We start from the raw sequence: 9,219 nt of genomic DNA on the forward strand, positions 1-9,219 counted from the left end.
TTTTTACAGCCACACCCACTTCCCTCCAGCCTGACCCTCACCTTAGCATGACAACCACCATTCTGTTCCCATTTCTATAATTTTGTCATTTCATGAATGTTAGATACATGGACTCATACAGTATGTAACTGTATGAATGAATTAAATTTTTAATTAATTTATTTTTGGCTGCACTATAAAGCTTGTAAGATCTTAGCTCCCTGACCAGTGATTGAACCTGGACCCACAGCAGTGAAAGCTCAGAGACCTAACCACTATACTGCCAGGGAATTTCCTATAATTTTTCTATATTTTCTGATGCTTTGATCTCTCTGGGCTTTGGGACCCTGGGTGGGACTGTCTCTCCCTGGGTTACTAACCTAGAGAACGGGAGCATACCTTCTATATGCAAACCAACCAGTCCTGAGTCAAGGCTCTCCTCTGCCTCCTCTTATCAGAATCCTGCAATCTGGGATGCTATCTGCTTGCCCTCAACCACCCAGGAGCACGTACCAGATGACTAAGGACCACCTCTAAAGCCCAGGGCCCACTAAAATGATTCAAACTAGCCAATCCCTAGATTGCTTCCATGCCTGCCTTTCATCTCCCATGAAAACTGCACTAAAATTTCAGGCTCATACTTGCCCCTTGCTCCTTCAGCCTCCTGGTCAACCCTGGGGCTTCCCGGTATAGCCCTGCACAGCACCTCCTATACACTTCTTCCCATGTGACAATCTTTTTCATATCTGTATGTCTTGCCATACCTGATTAAAACAAATTCTGGGTGCAATACTTTGGCCACCTAATGCGAAGAGCTGACTCATTGGAAAAGACCCTGATGCTGGGAAAGATTGAAGGCAGGAGGAGAAGGGGACAACAGAGGATGAAATGGTTGGATGATGTCAACTGACTCAATGGACATGAGTTTGAGTAAGCTCCGGGAGTTGGTGATGGACAAGGAAACCCGGCGTGCTGCAGTGCATGGGGTTGCAAAGAGTCGAACAGGACTGAGTGACTAAACTGAACTGAATTGGGTATATTTTAAAATGGTAAATATTTAGGATTGGCTTTTTTTTTTTTTTTAACTCAGTATAACTTCTTGGAGATTCACCCAGCTTGCTATGTGTATTAACAGTATGTTTCACTTTATTGTGAGTATCTCCCATGGTATGGATGTCCCAGTTTATTTAGCTATTGACTCATTGACATAATCTGAGTTGTTTCCAGTTTTCATTATTTTTAAAATTAATTAACTTATTTTAATTTTTGAATATTTCTATAGTTAACCATTCCGGTACAAATTTTCATGTGAAATTAAAGTCTTCATTTTTGTGGGGACAAATTCCCAGGAATGCAATTGTGGTTATGTATGGTAGCTACTCATTTAGTTTTTAAAGAAACTACCAACTGTTTTCCAGAGTATTTGTACCATTTTCCATCCCCACAAGCAATGTATGAGTGATCTAGATTCTCTGTATCCTTATCTGCATTGGGGGCTATATTTTAGCCATTCTTATAGGTACATAGTGATATCTGATGTGGTTTTAATTGGTAGTTCCTTAATGCCTGATGTTGCTGCTTATATTTTATGATGCCTCACTTTGCAAGTGTCTGGTCAAGGACTGATCCTGGTGGCCTAGGAACTCAGCAAACATGTGAGATGGGCTTGTCTCTGAAGAGACACCATGTCCTACCAGCACTCCAGTTGGAAGGTGAGACCTGGCTGTCTGAGGTGGGGAAGTTCTCCAGGCAGGAGAGGCTGCCCCAGGGGCAGCTCCCTCTGAGGGACGGGGACAGAGAAATGGGAGCCTCCCTCATCAGGTGCAAAGGGTGCTCAGCTGGGGCCTGGCAGGCCCAGGGGAGACTGCAGTCATTCAGTGGTTCATCCGGGAGGGCTGTGAGCTGTGGGTTTGGGTGACTGGACTGTTTTCCCAAATCAAGGTATTTTTAACTAAGACTCAAGTTCTGAGCTGGACACCAAGAAAGACTCTATCTCCTCACCATCTGTAATTGCTTGCAACCTTAAAAACCCCTTCATCTCCCTGGGGTCAGATTTATCTTTCCTGTTAGCTGGCTCAGCATTGTCATCCACCATCCATGGCTATCTAGTCTCTATTTCGCAGTTGACAGAGATAAACTGCAGTCCCTGTCTACCAAAAGTCCTTACCCTGGGGAAGAGAAATGAAAGAAGCAACAATAAAAGGCAGCTTGCTACATGCTGTAATGGAGGCTGCATACAGATGGCTGCTGGGGGCTAGGTGCCTTCTGCATGTTGACTCACCCCCATTTTACAGATGAGGAAACTGAGGCTCCCGGAGGCAAGGCCCCTGCTGTAGGCACACAGCTGCTGAGGGATGGGACTGGAATTCCACATACGATCTTCCTGACCCCTGAGTCTTGCCCTTTCGTGCCACTCATGAGTGCGAGAAGGGTGATATCGTTGGGGGTGACGCCTGTCAGTGGAAAAGCAGGGAGCAGGATGGGGTAGGATGCAGTCTCCCTCAACTTGTGATGCTTTCTGACAAAGCCTGGGGTTACCCAACAGGGAGCTCCAGGATAAAGATGGTGCTAGGAGGGCCACATGAGCGGTGCACCTACTGGCCACCTCTGTGGTACATGTGTGCCCAGCAGTATTGTGCTCTTATCAGGGGTCCCTGTGTAAATGTCCTGGGGCTGCTTGATAAAGCGCCCACCCAATGGGGAGCTTGAGACAACATGAATATATGGTCTTACAGTTCTGGAGGCCAGAGGTCCAAAATCAAGGTGCATGCAGGGTCAGGCTTCTTGCAAAAACTCTGGGGGGTGGAGATGGGGAATCCTTCCTTGTCTCTTCCAGCTTCTGGGGGCTCCAGGCACTTCTTGACATTCCTTGGCTTGTAGCTGCCGCACTCCAGTCTCTGCCTCATGTCTCGTGGCCTTCTTCCCCGTGTGTTTCCAAATCTCCTTCTTATAAGGACACTGGTCACTGGATTTAGGGCCCACTGTGACCTGGTTCTGCTCAATTTTGCAAATTACATTTGCAAAGATCCTATTTCAAAACATGGTCACATTCTGAGTTTTCTGGTAAATGTGAACTTTGAGGGAGACATTTTTCAACCTGGTCTAGTCCTTATTCAGAACCAAAGAGTTTTCCAGAACACATGAGTACTAAAGGAAACCTGGAGTGGGGAGGGAGAAGATTCAGCATTTGCAAGGCCAAGAGGCTGGAAAGCGTGATGCTGTTGCAGTTTCATTAGAACATTCTAGAAATGGGGCAGGATGGGAGTTGCTTGACAGGCAGGGCCAGGTTAGGAAGGGGACTCCAGAGCCACGTTCTGGAGTCTGCCTTCATTCTGAGTTGTGGAAGGGCCCTAATCTGGAGTGAGAGGGGATACGCCTCCTCCAGGGCTGGGGTCTCCCTGGGGCAGGGCAGGGGAGCCGCGTCTGCCCCTGGTTAACTGCCTGCCTGGCCTCCCTCCGAGGACCCTGAATCCTGCCTCCCACCAGCATCTTCCACCTCCCCACTTCCAGTGCCCAGGCCCACAGTGACCCACACTCCTAACTAGAGCACAGGCAGGAATTGGGGACAAGAGACTAAAGCTGGAGGATCAGTGTAGTAGTGCAGGGTTGTGGGGTGGTGGCTGGAAATGATATGACACTCATCCTGCCCCAGACAGCAGGCCCCTGCCACGCAGGTGACAGTCAGGCTGGACAGCGGCGCAGGTAAGGAAGTGGAGGCGTGCGGACTTGGCTGCAGGAGGCAGAAACCATCCCAGTCCTGCTGGCCCTCCTCTCTGAACTGGGAGGCAGTCGAGGAGTGGCTGGGAAATGACAGGGTGGGGCCCTTCTTCCCAGAGGTTGGGTGTTGGATCGAGCAGCCTGTCTCTGGCCTCTCTGTGCCCCTCTTGCATCCTTGGGGACTGAGCTGTTCCAGAGCCTGGAATGGGAATCCCTGTTCCTCTTGGGAGATGAGAATTGTTTTAGAGACTGAATTTCCTCCAGCTGGTTGATCTCAACCTTGAGAGGTCATGGAATTCATACCCTGCCTCGGGGTAGGACCAGACCCAAGCTGAGTCAGGTTGGCAAGGCAGCCCCTCCTTGGGGACTTTCCCTGCCACTTCCCCCGCAAGAGAAGTTCATGAGTAATCAGCAGCAGCAATCCACCACACAGCATGGAGAATACAGACGCCCAGCCTGCTCTGCCTCCCTGCTCAGCCAAGCAGGTTGCCATGGTGACAAGCCCATGTGAGCATCTCCATCATAGTACCAAAGTCTCCCCAGGCTCTACCCAGCCTGGCCTCAAACACAGGTCAGGGGTTGGAAAGAAATCATGGAGTCCCCAGGCAGAGGTGATTAAATAGCGAGAAGAGGAAGTGGAAGTGGGCGAGGGCAGGGAAAGGGTCAAAGATGATCACGTTAGATGGCTGTCTTTGCCAGTCGGATCCTGACACCACCTTGAGTTATCTCCTTGGTAGGAAGCAGCCAAAGATGTTCTGGGGCCCAGACTGTGGTGTTCCCCAGACTGTTATTTGGGGAGTGGGAGGTGAGGGTAGAGGCTGTGAGTTTTGTCTTTGAACTTGTAAGTGTCTCGTTTGAGGCCTTATTGACCGCACAGGGGCTTCCGTGGAGGTAAGGGGAGGTGGCTACCTGTGGACGCGAATCGCTCATGTCTGCAGCCCTGGAGGGAGGAAAGGAGCCAGGAAGGGAAGTTTTCAATCCTGATCTGATATCTGCAGAGAACTGAGCCCAGCCTGGGTCTGGTACTCAGACCTTCCAAACTTAACAGCCTATGCAAACTCAGGTTTAGGACAGTACAGAAGAGGAAGGCTTTTCCTTTGGCTCTCCTGTCTTTTCAGGCATGAGCTAGTCCCCACTGGAAGCCTACCCTCCAGCTGTGGGCTACCCCTGAGCAGGTGTGGGGAATGTAGGGGGTTGAGGTGCCAAGAGAGGGTGGCAGCAACACTGGATCACCCACTCAGCCCTCATCCCATGGGGGCAGGTCTCTGAACAGAAGCCAGGGCCCCGGGACCCAGTCTCAAGACACTCAGAGAGACTTGATCTGACAGCCAAGAGGGATAATGGGGGATCCATTTCCCAAACCCTCACCACACTTTGCAGATCCTCCAGTTCTCCTGTATGCAGAGTCTCTAACTCACAATGGGGTGTTTAGTTGTGCGTGGCCAGGCTGCAGTACTCAGTTTATGTAATCAAACACGAATCAAGGTATTGCTGTGAAGGCATTTTGTAGATGTGGTGAGTGTGTGCAGTCAGCTGACTTCAAGAAGAAGAGACCACCCGCCACGATGCAGGTGGGCCTCATCCAATCAGTAGAAGGTCTCAAGAGCAAAAACTGAGGATTCTTGGGGAGGGCGGAGTCCCGCTCCAGACTGCAGCAGCCCCTCCCGCCAGAGGGCCTGGCAGGCCTGCCCTGTGGAGTTTAGACTTGCCAGCCCCACAGTCGCCTGAGCCAGTTCCTTAAAATAAGTCTCTCTCTGGAAAACCGTGGCTGATATCCGATGGCCTGCATGCTTGTCCCAGCAGCTGTCTGTTCCCTCTCTCTGCTTTCACTGTGCCCAGACCTCTGCATCAACATGGGGGGGCAGGAGAAAAGACCAGGAGGGCTTTTCGGGATGCATATGGATGGCCTTGCAGTTTGGGTGGATGAGTCAGGGCTCAGTTTGGTAGGCAGCGGGGAGTTGGGGGTTTTGAGCATGAGACTGGCAGCCCTGGAGTAGGACAGATGGGGACAGCTGTTGGGAGGAGGAGAGAGGAGCCGAGGGCAGATGTGACTTCCAACTGGAGCTGTTCAGCCGGGGGAAACCAGGGGGAGAAATACAACTGGGGAGTCGCTCCCCAGGAGGTGAAACTGTATCAGGAGTAAGAGATTCTAGCAATAGACACAAATCAATTGATACGGGAAAAGAGGTTTTCCATTTAGAAGAGGCTGGTTGTAAAGCAAAGTATTATCTCATAATTAGACCAACCATGACCAACCCATCTTCTTATACATTTGGATTCCATGTTTAGAATGGAAAAAGATCAGAGCCTGTCTGCATTTGTCCTCAAGGTCACTGGCTCTCTACTCCCCTGGGGCCAACCCCAAGTGATGGAATGGGGATCCCTCCTCCACTGCACCTCCACCCTCCCTCCCACCAGATTGAGTGGTAAGCCCCCGCAAGAGCAGGTGTTTAATGTTTTTGCAGAGGAAGGTGACCAGCGGGGTCTGGCATAACCAGGGTGGGGCAGACCCTGCCTGCAGCCTCCTTCCATGACCTTGTCACTAAGAGGGGACAGGTGACTTCCTTGGCGCTATGGTAGTTTCCTGTGGCTGCTGCAACAAATTACCATGAACTAGGTGGCTTAAGCGGAGAAGACAATGGCACCCCACTCCAGTACTCTTGCCTGGAAAATCCCATGGACGCAGGAGCCTGGTAGGCTGCAGTCCATGGGGTCGCTAAGAGTCAGACACGACTGAGCGACTTCATTTTCACTCTTCACTTTCATGCATTGGAGAAGGAAATGGCAACCCACTCCAGTGCTCTTGCCTTGAGAATCCCAGGGACGGGGGAGCCTAGTGGGCTGCTTGGGGTCGCACAGAGTCTGACACGACTGAAGCGACTTAGCAGCAGCAGCAGCAGGTGGCTTAAGACAACAGAAGTGTCTTTGCTCACAGTCAAGGTGCCTGCAGGGCCGGCCTCCCTCCAGAGGCTCTTGGAAGATTCTGTCTCTGGCCTCTTCCAGCTTCTGGTGGCCTCTGGCTTTGCTGGGCTTGTGGCTGCAACACTCCAGTCTCTGTCTTTGCATGACCTTCATCTCTACATTTCTCTCTTCCTCTGTTTCTTATTAGGACACTTGCCATTGGGTTTAGGGACCACTCAAGTAATCCATGATGGTCTCATCTGAGATCCTTAACTTGATTACACCTGCAAAGACCTTTCTCTCCAAATAAAGTGACATTCTCAGGTTCCAGGAATTGGATAAGGATCAGGGTGGGGGAACTACTATCTCAGGTTCCTGTGGGCTTGGAGAGGGGTGGGCCCGTGGCACGTGCCAGCCTCCTGGGGAGTTTGCAGCAGCCTGTCTCTCCCTGCCCCTCCACCCCAGCCCTTCCTAGGCTGTTCAGTGACCCCCTTCTTGGGCATCTTGGGTAGATGCCCCCAGTTGAGTCTCCCCTTCTCAGCATCGCCCGTTTCCTCACATCCTTCTCTCCGATAAAATTAATATATTTAGCATCCCATCCTTTCTCTAGCCCAAGAAATCATTCCGTTCTCATGTCAGGAAAGGGAAACATGTTTTGTCCATTCCAAACAGTGGGCTGGATCTAGGAAATAAACAGATGTGGGCTTGAGTCCCAGCTCAGAAATGTTATCTGCTGTGTGTTCTGGGGCGGGGAGTCAAATCCTTTAACTTCCTGCATCTCTCTCTCCCCACCTACAAAACGGACATAATAGAATGCTCTGCCCTTTTGACAAAAAAACAAATAGTTTCTGTAACACATTTCCCCCCACCCCCATCCTGGCAGTCTCTCTCCACTAATAATGGACTTAATTATTTAAATTTACTTTGTTAGAGGCTTGATGTTTAATTTTAAAATTCTCATGAATTATTAATATTTAATAAATAATAAAATTTAATATTTATTAACTGGGGCTTAAATATACAAACTATTTAATTTCTTAATTCAATGTCTATTTAAAAACATAAAACAGGTAAGAATTACTCCTCAGAGCCATGAGACCCTGAAGATGTCCTCATGGAAACCCCAGCCTCTGTTCTCTGCCAGCACAGGGACGCGTCTCTGTGTCCTCAAGCCACTGATCGTAAAGGAGGAGAAACCAAGAGACTGGGAGGTCACCGCTTCACTTACCCCAGACTCCAACCCATTCCAAGTGGCCCCATTGCCCCTGGGGCCCCTCTCTCGCAATTTTCCCTGGTAGCTGCCTGCAAGGTGGATAACCTCCTGGGAGTGGAAGTAGTCTGTCTCAAGAAGGAGGCTTTTTTTTTTTTTTAATGTGGACCATTTTATAAGTCTTTATTGAGTTTGTTATAATGTGGCTTCTGTCTTACATTTTGGGTTTTTGGCCGTGAGGCATGTGAGATCTTAGCTTCCTGACCAGGGATGGAACCCACAACTCTTACTTTGGAAGGCAAAGTCTTAACCACTGGACCCCCAAGGAAGTCCTAAGAAGGGGGTTTTCTGTAGGGATATGGAACTGCACACACATAGACTCACTCCCCTTTTTATTTGAACATTAATTAGCACTGATAAACGACTTGTGTCTGGTTATACAGGCAACTAGTTCCCATTGGGGTTCTGGGACAGCTGCTCCCCCTGTGAGTCTGACATGGAAATTCCTGTAAAGCCGGCTGACTCTGTCCCCCATCATTGTCCTTGGGCGAACGGGGTCTTGAGTGTCTCCTCAGAGACATTTGCTTTTAGGAGCCAAGTGACCACCCATGGGACTGCTCTAACTGTGTCTCACCCTTAGGAGGGAACCACCTGAGGTGGGCTAGCCCTGTGGGTACCCGGGGCTCCTTGCCATTCCTTGGTTCAGGGGGTTTGCTGCCCTTGAAGGATGCACAGGGCTTTCCCTCGTCATTCCATCCTCAGAGGAAGAGCGAGGCAGCAGGACACGGGTGCCCGGAGTCCCGGGCAGGGCAGGGTCCTGGCCAGGGCACACCCACAGTGCCGGGTCAGCGGCAGCCGAGCAGGGGCAGAACTGCCCCAGGAGCTCCTGGCATCTGGCGGTGCAGCTGGCGTGGGGTGCACTGCCTTCTGATCCCACAGCCTGCCTGCCTGTTGGCCTCCTGCTCTTACAGGAAGTCCCCTGAGGGCACCTGTCTGACCTGGCCCGCTTGAGCCATGCCCAACCCTTAACACATGCCTGGCACACAGTCAGTGCTCAGGAATTCATCAGCAATGGAGCTTAAAGGATAGCGGTGTGGGGGTGAGGGCGGGCAGCTGGCATTCTTTATCATAGCATCCCTGGGAGGCAGTGCCCGCAGCCCACCCTCCAGCATCCTCCTCCGTCCTGGGATGCAGGTCCCCACCCTCCCTCCCGGGACCCGCCCCCACGGGCTGGGGCAGGACAGGCTGAGGACGTGGGAGCCCAGCCGCCCAGCGTCCTGCTGCAGGGGAGGACGTGGGGGAGAAGCCGATTAAAAGCCGCCTCGCAGGGCACTAATTCTCTCACCTCCACGCTTCCTGTGGCCGCCTCACTGCAGCGTCCTGGGGCTGAAGGATTGCGTGGAGCTTTAAAC

The sequence above is a fragment of the Bos mutus genome, chromosome 19, assembly GCF_027580195.1.
Source record: "Bos mutus isolate GX-2022 chromosome 19, NWIPB_WYAK_1.1, whole genome shotgun sequence".
Taxonomy (NCBI): Eukaryota; Metazoa; Chordata; class Mammalia; order Artiodactyla; family Bovidae; genus Bos; species Bos mutus.